The sequence below is a fragment of the Zootoca vivipara genome, chromosome 16 (genome assembly GCF_963506605.1).
Source record: "Zootoca vivipara chromosome 16, rZooViv1.1, whole genome shotgun sequence".
Classification (NCBI taxonomy): domain Eukaryota; kingdom Metazoa; phylum Chordata; class Lepidosauria; order Squamata; family Lacertidae; genus Zootoca; species Zootoca vivipara.
This window is the reverse complement of record NC_083291.1, coordinates 9389658-9406514: the sequence shown is the minus strand read 5'-3', so window position 1 is coordinate 9406514 and position 16857 is coordinate 9389658. Positions and strand designations below refer to the sequence as shown.

The 16857-nt window shown below is 40.2% G+C and overlaps 1 long non-coding RNA gene across 1 annotated transcript in view; it reads left to right on the top strand.

The window, feature by feature from the left end:
- Positions 1-6454, top strand: part of LOC132591235 (uncharacterized) — a 306011-nt gene extending 299557 nt beyond the window's left edge. The window contains exon 4 of the long non-coding RNA XR_009556849.1: positions 6376-6454. This is a non-coding gene — a long non-coding RNA (uncharacterized LOC132591235). The remainder of the gene's footprint in view (positions 1-6375) is intronic.
- Positions 6455-16857: the final 10403 nt, after the last annotated feature.

The following is a 16857-nucleotide window of genomic DNA, read 5'->3' as shown; positions in this document are numbered from 1 at the left end:
AATGTAAGCTACCATGAAAAGTTAAATTGCAGCTTAAATTCACGACCTTACAAAAATTGGCTTTTACGCACCAACCATTTCAGTTTTTCAGTTTCCTGAATTTTAAAGGTGCAGCGTATATTCGGGCCAATACTGTAAATAAAGAATGACCCCTTATTTCCTTACAACATTATCCTATCTCTCCTCCACCACCCCTGTCTACCTTGGAATCTCTTTCATATTCTGGGCAAGGGTCACCAGCTGATCACTACGTGAGACATCACATCTATTCCTATGATATGCACACATTCCCAATGAACTTGTGTTTAGTTTGAAAGATATGGTAGTGCAGAGATTATGGTTCTGCCAACTGAAGTATTTTAACATTTGCTGTGTTCAAATAGGGACTGTTTTAATTACTGTGTGAGCCGTTGAAAATGGCTTTCAGCATCAAAGCAGTGTTGATAGGCAACATGCACTTATAATATACAAAAAGTTTGTTGTTGTTGTTGTTTAGTCGTTTAGTCGTGTCCGACTCTTCGTGACCCCATGGACCATAGCACGCCAGGCACTCCTGTCTTGCACTGCCTCCCGCAGTTTGGTCAAACTCATGTTGGTAGCTTCGAGAACACTGTCCAACCATCTCGTCCTCTGTCGTCCCCTTCTCCTAGTGCCCTCAATCTTTCCCAACATCAGGGTCTTTTCCAAGGATTCTTCTCTTCTCATGAGGTGGCCAAAGTATTGGAGCCTCAGCTTCACGATCTGTCCTTCCAGTGAGCACTCGGGGCTGATTTCCTTCAGAATGGATAGGTTTGATCTTCTTGCAGTCCATGGGACTCTCAAGAGTCTCCTCCAGCACCAAAATTCAAAAGCATCAATTCTACAAAAAGTTATTGAGTGTAATTCCTATACTCTGTTGTGCAATAGTAACAGAGTGTAATAGAAGATGCAGAAAATCTTGTGGTTCTGGGGCTGGGCTTCCTTTTTTCATTGTGGGGAAAGCCTCCATTCAGTACAGTTGAGGAATGCTGTGTATTACAGTGGTACCTCTACTTACGAATTTAATGCGTTCCAAACACACATTTGTAAGTAGAAAAAAATTGTAAGTCGAATCCCATAGGAATGTATTGGGAGAAAAAAGTCGTAAGTAGAAAAAATCCCAATACTTTGGCCACCTCATGAGAAGAGAAGAATCCTTGGAAGAGACCCTGATGTTGGGAAAGATTGAGGGCACTAGGAGAAGGGGACGCAGGGGACGAGAAGGTTGGACAGTGTTCTCAAAGCTACCAACATGAGTCTGACCAAACTGCGGGAGGCAGTGCAAAACAGAAGTGCCTGGCATGCTATGGTCTATGGGGTCACGAAGAGTCGGACACGACTAAACGACTAAACAACAACAACAAAAATTCGTAAGTAGAAAAAGATGTATCCAAGAAAAAGATGTATCCAAGAAGTATCCAAGATGGCAGACAGAGCTCCATTCGTAAGTAGAAACATTCGTAAGTAGAGTTATTCGTAAGTAGATGTACCACTGTATTCTGTTTTTTTGGAGCATGGAAGTGTGAGATTGCCACAGAGACGCATTCATCTGGCATCTTGAGATTTTTGGGAGTGAACCTAAGGAAAAAGTGTGGGGAGGGAAAAGGTGTTAGGAAGGCTTTTGAGAAGCAGGTGGGAGCAGAGCTTTTCTCTCTACCAGAGCAGCTGTTGCACCACAAGATAGTTCAGGTTATAAATTCTACATATAGGATATTAAAATGCTTCTACAGTTGAAAGAATGAACTGTATATTAAAGCTTCATCACCTAACACTATGAGGAATGAAAATCATCAACAGAACATTTCGTGAAAGATCCCATGAGCTCATTTTTTGCTTTCTCATTTAGCTTTTCTTCATAGGAGGCTATTTAAAGTGTCATTTTATAAGTTTTGCTAAATGGATTAAAGGCAAATGAGCTCAAGGGAAACATTTTACTTGAATTGCTAGCAATCTTTATTATTAAATAGGGGGTGATGTGCAGTGTAAAGTCAGCACTTAAGCTTTCTTTTTCTTTTAATCATTAAATCTAACGTTATAAGGCAGTGCTGAAAAATTCATGTAATGGTCTGTATCAAACGAAGTTCTACTCAGAGTCTACTCAGAGTAGACTCATTGCAATTAATAAACATAAATTAGTCATGGATATTAATTTCAATGGATCTACTCTGAGTATGGATTTAACCCATTCCTTCCCTTCTCCATGTGTACTTTTTGAATTAATACTCACTGAAATATTTTCATGTTAAAGTTTTGGCTTGCAACAATTTTATATAAGCTTCTTGCTAGAATTGCAATAAGCAATAATTTGCTCTCACATTTTTTATTTTTAAACTTTCATTCAAATGTGCAACAAATAGAATTTCCCGATCATTTCCTTCTGCTTTTGTAAGACAATTATTCATGAGCAAACCTAGAAGTCTTGCATGTTGACTTAGGTCTGTATCCCGCAATAACGTTTCATACGAGAAGGTCATTGTGGGTAAGAAGGATGAAGACACAGGTCTCAAAACAACCAGCTCTTTATTCTAGCTCTGAGTCCAGACTGAACAGTAGCTTAGCCAACTGGCTTATATAGTACTCAGTAACTTGCAACAGTAACAAACTTCCCCTAGCTACCCAATCAGTGAACAGCACTCTCAATCCTTCATTTGCAAGTTATGGACCTGAGTGAGAACTGCAGCCACAGTGGGCAGGGTAAGAACTGCAGCCATGGTGGCCAGAAGGAGTATTGCAGTTAACTTAATACCTAACACCCATTGTGGACCTGAGTGAGAACTGCAGCCACAGTGAGCAGGGTCAGAACTGCAGCCACGGTTGCCAGAAGGAGTACTGCAGTTAACTTAATACATAACACCCATGTAGCTCTATTATAACAAAAATAAATTTACATAAGTAATCCAAAGCTCCAAATCATAATATCCACCCCTCCCCCTTTCTGCAGTTACTTATATTATATATTTTACCACTGCATATCTAATTCAAATCTATTTACTGGTTATCCTTTATATTCTGTTTAGGTTATTCTCACTGCATATTTTTATGTCAGTTCTGCTAATGATTTAACCAATTATTCATAAGACAAAAGCTTCTAGGTTTTTTTTAAATACAAGTTATTTTCATGTGGCTATTTTGACAATGGAAATTGTCATACCAATGTAAATTTTGATCTCAAAATGCATCAGGATACTGAGTCCTTTGTGGTCTGTGTGCATTGTTCGAATTTGTTTATATGACATTATTCAAGACAGCAATAATTAGCAAATTTGTTCTATATTTCCACATCTTTCTAACCTCAGAAATATAGGCATATTAGCATTCATTGGAAGAAAGAGATCTCAGGTATAGTTCATTCCTCAAGACAAGCACCACTCCAGACATCTACCGTAACTCTGTGTCATTTTCCCAGGTAGTTAAATACTACTTGGAAGGTCATAGCCTTGTCAAATCTGTAGGGACTTTTTGACCAATGATTCGTTATTATGCTTCAGTGACTAGACATATATCACTGACCATTCTGCTTATCTGACCTTGTTACCACCTATGATTCCCTTAGCAAGCTGTACACATACTGAATGCCAACTGCTAAAAATACGAACCTTTTGAATTCCCTTATCCTTTTCCAGTGCATGACATTTTCTTTCTGTCTTCCTAATTCCCAAAGTTCTCCATTTGAATTTGTAAGACGTTTCGCAATAAGTTGGTTATATTTTATGATAACCGAGGACCTGATGATGAGGTGCTTAAGTAGTTTTTTTATTTAAACCAAAGCAATATCTTGATAAGGTCTGTTGTATATGTCATTATAAATGGTTGTGTATTTAATTTTTTTTTAATGATTACATACTCTTTCTTTTCATGCTTGGGGACAGATTGGTCTATTAGTGTCCATACCAAATCTAGAAACTCTAGCTCAGCTTCCCGAGTTCAATAACTTGAGCTGGAAGCTGGAATAGTGCGAGCAGAAGCAGAAGCAGGCAAGTGTCAAGGTGTGGCTTGACACTTTTGCATCTACATAGAAAAGTGTGCAATTGCAGAGTGGTCTTCATATCTGCTGTCATTGTATACACCTGAAGGAGCGTCTCCACCCCCATCGTTCAACCCTGACCCTGAGGTCCAGTGCCGAAGGCCTTCTGGCAGTTCCTTCACTGTGAGAAGTGAGGTTACAGAGAACCAGGCAGAGGGCCTTCTCGGTGGTGGCGCCTGCCCTGTGGAATGCCCTCCCATCAGATGTCAAGGAAACAAAAAACTATCTGAATTTTAGAAGACACCTGAAGGCAGACCTGATATAATCCAAATTTATGGTTATACAGAGAATAAAATATCCATACCTGGCATGCAAGAGTTACATGCATCAGCTAATATGCCATGAAAATCTTGGTAGCAAATGCATGCTATATCTAAATTCTCTTACATTACCCAGGTGTAGAAGAGAAGCTTTGTTTGCCTGTTTTAATGCTTTACCTCCAAAATGTTAGATGGCAAATTTGCCAAAGTCCCCTTCAACGTTAGATTACCCAGCCAGATGGGCGGGATATAAATAATAACTTCTTCTTCTTCTTCTTCTTCTTCTTCTTCTTCTTCTTCTTCTTCTTCTTCTTCTTCTTCTTCTTCTTCTTCTTCTATAGATGCTGTCCTTGTACGGTAGCTGTTAAGAGGTTGCAGTAGTATATCATGTGTTCGTCTACTATATATTTTATCAAGGAGTTAGAGAACATATAATTTATCCTCATATTAGAACATTTCCTGGTTGATCCTTAGAGACCCTTTTCTGTACCTTCCTCAATGCAACATGTAAATATATGACCAAACAGGTGCCAATTGTCTAAATTGTTGTCATATCTCCCAGGCCTCCTGTGATGGCGAGTTCCTAGTTCGTCAGTATCAATAACTAATAATTGGTTTTACTGAGATTATGGTTTTGTATTTCACGTTTTCTGCTTTATCTCCTCGTCAATGTATCATAATAAATGGTTGACGGGTGTATATAGCTGTCAGGGACTGGTAGGACACTGACCAGTTTGCACTGGGGTAAAGGGGGGGCTGGAGTCTTGACTCGAGAGAGGGGAGCAGTGGTTGGTGGGCCAGTGCACCAGCGAGGAAACAAGAGGCGGAGGCAGAGCTGGAGGATGGGTCAAGAGAGGCAGGTCAGGCAAGTGAGGGGCCACATGCTTCCCCCATCCTCTCCTGTTTCTGTCTCCCAGAAACAGGAGGGGATTGAAAAGGGATGAGCAGAGGAAGCTTCCAGACAGGTGTAGGCTCTGGCTGCATGCTTGCAGCCTGCTGGAGGAAGGTACATAAACTGATGGAGGGGGAGTTGTCCCCTGTTGCTGCAACTGCTCCATAGAGCAGGGACCTGGGAATAGCTGGGAATAGCTGTCTAGAGACTAGATTTGTGTGCGTAGGTATAGTCGTACCTTGGTTCTTGGATTTAATCTGTTCCGCATCAGACGTTTGGCTTCCGAAAAATATTTGAAAACAGGAACGCTTGCTTCTGGGGTTTTGGCATTCGGGAGCCAAAACATCCGAGTACCAAGGCATTCAAGAACCAAAGTACGGCTGTATTCAGACCTGTAGAAGCGATTGTGATATCTTTGACAATAAAGAGTTAACTCTCTGTCATGTGCATTGCCTCGTCTGGGAAGCATCCTAGACAACAGCAGGTTGTTTTGAGGCAAATACAGATTTTGAGACATCAGTGAAATAAGCAGAAGAGAAACTCTCAACAAGTTTTATGCCTGATTGCTTAATATTTTATTTATAATGAGTTGTAAAAACTTGTTTAAGGCTAATGTATGATCATAAAAAGTCTGTTAAAGAAATACCCTCTGCGATGCTTTTTTTTGGTGTAATTGTAACCAGACGGTTGCAAAAATCAGTGATTAAAACATTTATCCAGCTTTCAACTAATATATTTTTGCAAATAGTAATATAAATGCTGCTTTTAAGCTTTCTGTCTGTAGTGCATATGCTTTCTAATTCAGTATAATAAAGAAATATCCCAGGGTTTTACATTTTGTACTCAGTTCAGGAATACTATTCAGTTGTGCGATGCCTTAAACGAAACGTAATTAAGTTAATTAAGTTATGTTTGAACATAATTTAGCTTTACAATTGCAATTTTCTTGACATTTATAGTTAAATAAAATAAAAGGGATAAATGGCTTAATTCACTCCTATAGATAGCTATGTATTAATAATTCAGGAGTAACTCACATAGCGGAATACTATTTGCATCAGTTCTTCGCAAGAGAGTTCAATGAACTCTTTAATGTGACAGTCAGAGATAACACAACGAGTGACTTATTATGCTTGGGAGGCCATAAATGTGACTGACACCTCTCTCTCTTTTTTTTCCAGGTAGGGATAAAAGGCAACTCATTTCCTGGCCTTTGACAATCTAGTTAAGTATCTGACTGACAGGATGTTGGCACCAGCTTTGGAGGAATCGATCAGCCTCAACTCAAGGTAGGGAAATTTCACACATGTGAAGCTGCATCTAAGACTAAATTTACAATGTTAATTAGTCTTCATAAGCACAATAGAGGATAGATGATATATAGATTAGATGATAGATAGATTAGATGATAGATAGATAGATGATAGATAGATAGATAGATAGATAGATAGATGCAAGCAAAGTGGAGTCAGAGATTATTTTCAGAATGGCATCATAAAAACCAAGATAACAAATCAAGCTAACAATGTGCAGTTCAAAAATTCATCCACATAAAATTTCAAAATTCACTACAGTGGTACCTTGGTTTTTGAATGTCTCCGTTGACGAACATTTTGGTTTTCAAACGCCGTACACCTAGAAGTAATTGTTTTCGCACTCGCCTCGGAAGTCGAACATGCCACGCGGCTTCCGTATCAAGTGTTCCATATTGAGGCTTCCGTACTGAGTTTTCGGTTTTCGAATATTTTGGAACTCCAACGGTCTTCCGGAACAGATTACGTTTGAAATCCAAGGTATCACTGTTTTTGGTTTGGGGGGACCTGAACATCCATGGCAAGGTGATTGGCTCTGGGTGGCTCAGGACTTCATGACTGTCCCATGGGGCTGTCCCAACATCCACAACACATGTGGCAGGCCACACTATAGACCTTGTTTTCTCAATGGGGCAGGAAGCGAGTGTTCTGAAAGTGAGGAATATTGACATCAGCGACCCCAGCATGTACTCCCTCAGAGATTGCACTGTTGCCCAGAGTGCTCCCTCCTCCCTCCAGCACCTAACTTCCTAGCTTTCAGACCCCCAACCCTGGCTGTCTACAGTGGCTGCTTAGGGAATCCTTCTGTCTCTGTTTGGCTTTCTGCTCTGTGACATGGATAAAATGCCTGGTTCTAGGAGAAGGAGGAGGCTCTATCAGACTCTCTAGGAACATCATGTTAACTGACTGCAGTACTGCTTCAACTGCACCTGATTCCTGTCTCTGTTCAGGGCTAGTGCACCTGCTATCTCACTCTTGTTCTTCAGTACCCATTATTTCCCAGCTCTTTTCTTCTTCTGGGGTGTGTCCTGTCTGCCACCACCACAAACCTGGGTCCATTCTCCCTTCATCCGCCCCCTAACTAGAATGTTCTTGGGGTGGCAGTCTCCACCACTCCTCCTCATCAGCCCGGTCCCTGACACCTCCCCGGGGAGAAAAGCCTAATCAGAGGAAGGTGAACAAACTGGACAAGGCAACATTCTGGGGTTCTAAAATTGACCACAACTTCATTTATTCCAGATGTAGGTAGGAATTGGCTTAGGCATTGGGTGGGTATCCCTCTCAGCCTCCTGGCGGAGGACTGAGGCATCAGAGGGTTGAGACTATGATTAATGGGTCATCTGCAAGACACAGTGCCTAAGGAAGGATGGAAGGTTAGCATTCAAAACCACTGTACGCCTAATTAAGCAGGGGGGGCATAGAGAGTTGTTATTTGGCTGGCTGTGGTCCTGAGGCCAGGCGCAGCTGGCTTTTAACAGCTGGCGACAGACCAGAGCGAAGTCTGGTCCACTCCTAAACCCTGCCCACCTGGCCTGGCCGGATTGGCCCATATTTTAAAAAAACCTGGTCATTGGTAATGCCCGCCAAACAATCCCCTAACCATCTTGAGAAGCATTGCTCTGCCAAGGTCAGGGTCTACTGTGCCAGGTCGCAACCGCCGCCCACCCCAGAACTGGGTAAGTGGCCACTTCTGAACTAATATGGCAGATAAGGCATATATGTGAGTCTGCATGCATACAAGCACTTGTAATGTTTCTTAGGTATCCACATTGAGTTGAAAAGCTTGTCTGAGAGCTAGAGAATGTTCATAAACCCGCCCCACTCCCCCAAAAAAATCTATTTAAAGCATCCTAGCCAGTAAAAGAAGATTTTTAGATATGCACACATCTAAATTTGTTTAATGAATCAAAAATTCAAAACGCAAATGCAGTAAGCACACAGCTGTCAGCAGCAAACAATATTTAATGTTTACATGTGTGTGTTTTTCTGTCGCTGCTCTGGAGTCCTATTTATCTAGTGATTGTGGTGTATGTTTAATCAGAAATATTTATTCATTGGTTTATTTTTAAAACAAAAACAAAATAAACCCCTAAAACTTTATGGTCTCTATATAAATGTGCTGAAATAAACAAATCTAGGTTCATGCCTGTGCCAAATTAACTTGGGAAGTCTGGATTCTAAAATAAGAGCCAGCAGTTTTCAACCCTGTACCTTATCATCTTTATAGTTCTCTTGGACCTGTGAGGTAAAATCACAAAACGTATAATATGAGCTTTGCAGTGAATGTGATTTACTCTAAGCTATGTCTTTCAGATGCTCTTGAAGAAGTTGGTCCTATTCTGCTACACTTGTCCTTAATTAGAATATATGTCCAGAATGCTGCCTTCATGCCTTTAGATATCATACTTGCTTATAAATGTTTGTTTTATGCTTATTTGAAGCAGCAATTCATGGGCAATAACATTAAAAGCTCCTAATTAAAAAAAATTATATCAAGTAACTTAATGAACAATTTGGCAGATTAATACCTACCTATGCAGGTAGGCAAATAACATTTTAACAGGGTGAAAAATTAGTCTATTTTTTGTCTGTTTCCTTATATAATTTTTATTTTTAGTGGGTTTGGCTGCAGGTAATAATGGAACTATGTGGATGCTAGTTCTGAGTTGCTCAGGTACATTGCTGGATGAAGTGGTGTCTCTTCAGTACAGTGGTACCTTGGTTTTAAACGTAATCCATTCCGGAAGACCATTTGGGTTCTGAAACGTTCGAAAACTGAGGACTCAACAGCTGACAGCTAGGCCTCAGGATCTTCCACTCATCGGAAGCCACATGGCATGTTTGACTTCCAAGGCATGTTCAAAAACCGAAGCATTTACTTTTGGGTTTGCGGCGTCCGTAAACTGAAATGTTTGTCAACAGAGATGTTAGAAAACCGAGGCACCACTGTATTTTAGTTATTGACATCATCCTGTGTCTGTGGTGCCCACTTAGGATTCCTAGGCTTACTTTATTGAACAGAACTGCTAAATTATAGTACAAAAACATAATGTTACAAATATACGCACACAAACATGAAAATAGGCATGCCTCTACAAGAACACAGAACTTGGGACCCCAAGTATTCTAATTTCACTGTGGTTTGAAAGGAGAGGTGATACCGAGAAAGCAGGGGGAATAGATAAAGGCAGCCTAGACACTGGTAGGGAGATTCAGGCAGACAATGAAATTAATTTAGTGTGATTTCATAGCTGCGTTGTATTTTGTGATGTTGGTTTAAAAAATGTTAATTATTTAAGCCACCTCTATCTTCCAACTATCCTTCTGCTAACCACACAGTTTAGCAATTGTTCTGGGTGACAATCTACTATCTTTCCTGCTGCAACTCCTAAAATATGGAAGATATCTCAATATGCTATGGGATACCCCCATAGCAGACATTAGTGGTGAAGGGGAGAGGGTAGAAAAAGTCCTGTTATGAAAAATGAAACCGAATCTGCTTTTGGAAATATACTACCCAGAATAGTTGAAAGATATTGTTTAAATAATTAACCTTCCAAATATGAAAAGGCATGAAACATATTTCTGCCCATATTTGCTTGACCAGATAGAGAAATCAATTGTTTGTAACCAGCCATTTACAGTATTTGAAAATATTTTATTTAGTTCTAACTGCAGCCATCTGGTAACGTAATTATCTTGACTTATACATCAACATTTAGGCATTCGTTTGAAAGAGTCCCCAAACACAGTGTTGCATCTGTACAGATGTCACTATCAAATGTGCTCACTCATAAACTTATTCTATTTCTTGCATTCATTTGTGGTTTATTTTCAAATGAATAATTTTTTTAAAAAAACATATTTTCTCTCATGAGGTTAGTGAGCCACAAGTAGAGGGGTTGAGGAAAATAAATAAGTAGTGGGGGGGGGGTCGGTTTCTTTTGGTCCCATTACATCAACATAGTCAGGTTTGCTATTTCGCTGTAAAATCATATAATGTTTTCCTCTGGATTTTGTAAATCAAGTAACAGCAATGGTTTATTTGCCATTCATGGTACTATGATTTGCACCAGCATAAATGAGTTCATTCATGACAGCAATAGGCCTCTGGTTGAGCAGTTAGATCACAAATTCATCACTTTAGTTGTCCATGTCTTGGGCCCAAAACTTAATCAGCAGTTGTGTAAATTGTTCCTGTGTGTGCAATAACCTGGGGTGATTTGTAAGCAAAAAAGTTTGCTCATAGCAGTTTAATTTGTAATATTATCTCAAGCTCTTATTGTGACAGTTGTCTATGATTACTGCTTCCTATCTTTCTGTTGATCTAATTAACATATGTGGGAAAAATTAACTTGCAGAAAGCAATAGGTCATAAACTACTGATTAATTCATTGATTACTGCAACTTTGAAATATCACTACAATTTGTGCTGACATAAGTACCATGATTTGGGGGTTCATGGTTTCCCAATTAATATCTGTATAATGTTTTTTTAAAAAATCCAGTGACTATGTAAAGCAGGCTATCTCTAGAGTCCAGATATTTATGTTATAGAAAGTTACAGTTATTTAAATATTTATAAAACGAGAGTAGAAAGAAGCACTTTTGAAAAAGCAGTTAATAATGGGTTGGCATCAAGGGAACCATCAGTATAACAGCAAAGTGCTTTGCAACTCCAATAACTTCACTAGTGCAGAAGCAGGCCATCAAATTTAATTAAAAGCAGTCAAAAATAAACTGAAAAATTGAACTGTAAAAAGCCTATCCTTTGCCAGCGGCTGAAAGCAAAGAGAAAGGGAGCCTTGGAAGTAGTAATGAATTGATAAGGCTTACTGCCTGCAACTTGTAATTTGCTCTGTCAGATTTTAGTATCAGTTAAACTAGATTAATAGAGCAGGCGCCGATTCTCTATCTTAAATCCTTCTTCGCAGCCCTCCTCTTATGGGCACCCATGATAAATGGAAGCCCGAGTAGGTCAAAGTTTCAATTTGTTTCCCGGCTTGCTCACTTCTTTTAAATAATTCTGGCACCTTTGCTTACAGAGATGCAGAGCAAAGGCTCCAGGACAATTTAGAGAATGAAATAAACCTTTTTATTGACTGGTTTTTGGCCCTTGTGGGGGATCCTTATTGCCTCAATTCAATGGGGTTAGGAAGTGCCTGCAAAGTCAGCTACTGACATCTCCACCTGCCACTAGAGGCTCTCATGGCGAAATGAATGATACGGAGGCTCATTTGCAATGTGATACGACTAACACGTTTATTGCTGCTTTAAATGCTCAGATTAATGTGGATCTGTGCAAACTGTACCACAAGGACAAAAACAATTTACTTGAGATCATTTTTTTATTTTTATAATGTTCTTTAATGAAGCTGAAGCCTCCCTGCTGTGACCTTATTATGTTTTCCGACATCAGTGGGAAACAGATTATGTTGAATTGTAAGAGAGCTCATGAAACAGCAGGAATTTTTGCAAGGGAAGATCAATTACTTTCTCTCTCTCTCTCTCTCTCTCTCTCTCTCTCTCTCTCTCTCTCTAAAACTGTGAATATGGAACTAGGAAAGGCAAAAGTGAAGTCTGCAACCACTCAGAGTTAAAATCAATCTGCTTACAAAGAAGGGAGAAGGCGGGGGTGATTTAAAATAGCAAGCATTAAGATGAATCCTTTTTTTTTAAAGACAATCAACATGAAAGCTTGACAGCACAATTAAGTATTAGATAAGATAAATTAGGTTATAGTATGGACAAGATCTCTCTCCTCAAAGTAACTTTCATGAATACCTGTAATATGTGTGTAATATATTGAAAAGTTGACAAACTGAACAGCGTGAAGGAGAATGGTTGGCAGTGTATAATTAATTGTTTTGTTCTCTGGCTGTTAAAATGCCCTCGCGTGTTTAAAACTGATTGCAAAATAAGAGTCGTGTTCAAAATGTTACGTGGTTGTTTTTTGAAATATTCATAATCGAGAACTAGAATTTTGAATGAGAAATAACTTGGACAATGACATAAATTTCTCATAATGGCAATCAAATCTCAAATTTGGGTAAGGGAAGCAGATCAGTTTCCACAGTTTTCATGAGTCAGACATTTGTGCCAACTTCCTTATAATTCCATAGGAAACACGGGAAAAACCGATCTCTTGGATCACTTCACGTGATACTTAAAAATAAAATAATTATTCATATAAGCTTCACTGCATGGATTTAGTAATTTTGGGGGTTTCCTCTCTTTTTGAGAAGTGCCATCTAGGGATTTGGAACACAGATCTGTTTCTCCATTCCATTAGAAGAGACGGTGAAGGTGTTGAACTGGTGCTGGGATGCAAGCCAACAAACTGAAGTTGACGGCGGACAGTTCTTGCGCCCAGAAATTAGGTGGACAACCTGCTCTGGGAGGGGTTGCACTCCCCCTGAAGGAACATGTTCATTGTCTGTGAGTTCTTCTTGAACACTGGAGTTCCAAGGGGCCTCTGTAGCTGGAAGTTCATCAACCGTCTGATAAACTATAGCCTTTCCTGGACTGAGATAGTTTGGCCTCCGTACTCCATGCTCTAGTGACCTTCTGTAAAGACTACTGCAATGTGCTCAATGTGAGGCTACTCTTGGAGATAGCCTAGAAGCTGAAGCGAATACAGAATGCAGCTGCTAGGTTGATGAGCTATGGAAATGCTGTACTGGCTCCCAGGGAGCTACTGGGCCCAATGAAAGGTATTAATAGTGTTTAGACTGGGACCCAAGTATCTAAAATATTGTCTTCCCCAGTGTCAACCTCTTTGAGCCATGAAATCACCACAGGAAGCCCTGGTAGTGATGCCACCATTGGTTGCTGCCTACAAACCCTTGAGAGGACTTTCTCAATAGTGGTCCTGTGGCTTTTTTAAAAAAACAATATACCAGCATTTAACACTACATTTCATTCACAGCTGTGGGTGTGGTGTGACACAACAATGAACATGATTTGACACTGTGACTCCTCCTCCACACTGTCTGCACATATATGTTTCTGTTCCTTCATGATTCACCTATGTAAACACCTGGTTCCATATATGCTTGTATACTGCCCCAAATTCCATCACTTTATTCCTGTGATTTTTCTGGGTTAATTGGGCTCCAAACAGTTTTGTCTTTCTTTCTGGAATCAACTACAACAGCAGTGCCTGCTATGTTCCACTAGATCTTTGTAAGTAACTTGATTTTATGCTAGGTTCCACTAGATCTCCAGAAGTGGCTTTTTACGTTGTGTGAAATCTCAGATATAAGGCAGGAATTAACAGCTAGGCCAACACTGGGGAAATGGAATAAATTCCCATGTGAATGCAGCCTGGAAAGTGGAATCACACATGGCACCCAAAGAAGGCTGAAACAACATTAGTTTGTCAGTGAAATGGCCGTTTTCTTATTTGAATGGCAGTGGTAGCAGCCACAGTGCCAGAAATGACTTCTGCTGACATGGCCCATTCACTTTCATTTGGTTTGCAATGTCTGTCAAATGCAATGTTTATAACTCTGGACTGCATTACTGATATGGCTAACTGAATGAAAATGCTTTAAATTACAGCAGAACAGACGTGTGAAACATATTTTACTTTCTAGAGATACTTGGCCCCTGCTTTTTTGCTTTTGGGAAAATAACACAGAAATAGAGCTTTCATAAATTCAACATCTGGTAAATTGGGTTCTTGCTAACTAAAAACTTAGTCCAAAAAATGGGAAAATACACAAATTTATAAGCTGCATATGAATATTTGGTGACTTTCCAAGCAGAAAAGACAAATTATATTTAATTTTATGTTTCAGGACTAGTTTGGATGAGAATGCCACAATGTCCGTAAAAACTAATTATGAAGTTCTAAATATATAATACATGAAAGGTATACAAATGCTTACATTTAAAACATCTACCAGAATAATTATCAAATGAGATAGTAAAGGCTAGATACTATTTTCTTCTGATCAAATATTTACTTTCTGCCATTTAAGAATCTAAGTTACTTTTTTAATCTAATACATTTTGCAGGCTTGACAATTAAATTCATCCTGCTTTTAAAAAACTCACTATTATGCTGCACATATCTAAGGACAGATTAAGGCTGGAAGCACCTACAGTGGTGCCTCGCTTAACGAATGCCCTGCTTAACGAAATTTCCGCTTAACGAAAGGATTTTTTAAACGGAGCTTGCCTCGCAAGACGAATGTGTTTTACGAAAAATTCGTCTAGCAAATCGTGGTTTCCCATAGGAATGCATTGAAATTCAATTAATGCGTTCCTATGGGCAAAAAAAATAATTCAAAAAAATTCAATGCATTCCTATGGGATTCGCTAGACGAATTTTTCGCTATAAGAAAAGACCTGTGGAACGAATTAATTTCGTCTAGCGAGGCACCACTATATAATGTTATAATCATAGAATCATCGGAGCGTCGGAAGGGACCCTGAGGGTCATCTCATCCAACCCTCTGCAATGCAGGAATCTCAACTAAAGCGTCCATGACAGATGACCACCCAACCTCTGCTTAAAAACCTCAAATGAAGGAGAGTCCCCCACAAACCAAGAGTGTTTGTTCCACTGTCAAACAGATCTTACTGTCAGAAATTTCTTCCTGATGTTTAGTTGGGATCCCCTTTTTTTGTAACTTGAAGCCATCAGTTGAGTCCTACCCTCCAGAGCAGGAGAAAAACAAGCTTGCTCCATCCTCCATTTGACCAGTTGCATGCTCCACTACCGGAGCGGAGAGCAGGTGGGGGCATGGCTGGCACCCTGGGGGTGTGGCACACATCCCAGGGGCATGGCACGCCACACATATGGGCGTGGCATGCATCTCGGGGGGCGTGCCACACCGCCCGTGAGGGCGTGCTGCGCCGCCCGCAGGGGCATGCCACATGTTCTGGGGGTGTGGCACGCCACCTCTGGGGGCATGGTGCCTGGTGCACATGGGTTTGTGTGTGCGGTACATGTCCAGGGGGGGCGCCGCGATGGTACCCTACCGGAATAGTGGTGCCGGGGGCGGTCCGCTCCCTCCGCACTCCCGTTCCTCTGCCAGTTCATGTAACAGCCCTTGATATATTTGAAGATGGCTATCATAACTCCTCTCAGTCTTTCCCAGGCTAAATATATCCAGCTTCTTCAACCTTTCCTCATAAGGCTGGGTTTGCAGGCCTTTATCACCTTGGTTGCCCTCATCTGCGCATGTTCCAGCTTGTCAACATCTTCATAAACTATGGTGCCCAGAATTGGACACAGTATTCCAGGTGAGGTCTGACCAAGGCAAAATAGAAGGGTACTATTACTTCCCTTGGTCTGGACACTAGACTTCTGTTGATGCAGCCTAGAATAGAGAGTGCTATTTGACTCATGTCAACATATGGCAACCCTACATTTGTTCATGCTTATTGTTTAGTATGCAAGAACAATATTCATACTCTTTAAAGGCAACAATAAAGGTATTGTGGTCAGAAATAACATAAATCCAGAAACTGACATCCTGTCCAGGGTGTACTTCTGTAAGTCACTCTATGGTGGAATCTACACACATATATATATATAAAACATTTTGAAAATCACATTGAATTTGCCATAGCTCACTGTTGCCATCTTTTTCACATTTAAAACGTTTTATTTGCAGCTATCTAGCTGAGTCCTATGTGGGGTTGCATTTTAAAAAAAATGTTTGGAGGCTAATGTGAAATACCACAAGCAGACAGCTCTCATGGGCTTGTAATGGAAATCATATTATTGCCTGATCTGCATTTGCTTCCAATGTGATTTTGGATACAATTCAAATGACTGTTTATCACCTTCCAAGCTTTTCTGTGGTTTTAGCCCAGAATATCTTCAGGACCATTTCTACCCATATTAAGCTGCCTACTTACTGAGATCTTTGGCAGAAGTCTTACTTTATTTCCCTTTGCTATCAGTGGTGTGTTTTGCAGTGACATGAAATAGGACTCATTACTCAGTGACAATGGTCTGCAATTCTGCTTTTTATTCCGTTAGCCAAAGTTGAAGATTTCAGTGGTTCCAAAATCCACACAAGCTTTTAAAAAAACAAACCCCTCCCCATGTAGTATGAATGGAAAGCTTTCAGAGGGGTGAAGAGAGGAAGAAAAATGCCGTCACTGAAAGAGAAATGCCTCACTGGATCCCTCTAGAGATTTCTAAACCTTTAATGGTTTGAATGGTTAGTGGGATCATCTTAATGGATGGTCCTGGTTGCAGGCAGGCCCTCAATCCTCTCCCCCCACCCTAGTATGGGAGGAGTCATTACCCTCATGCCACAGTGACACCTTGATTACCCAGGGCAATTGCCCAATCAATTTGAAGAGTAATCGTGAGGAGGAGTTTAA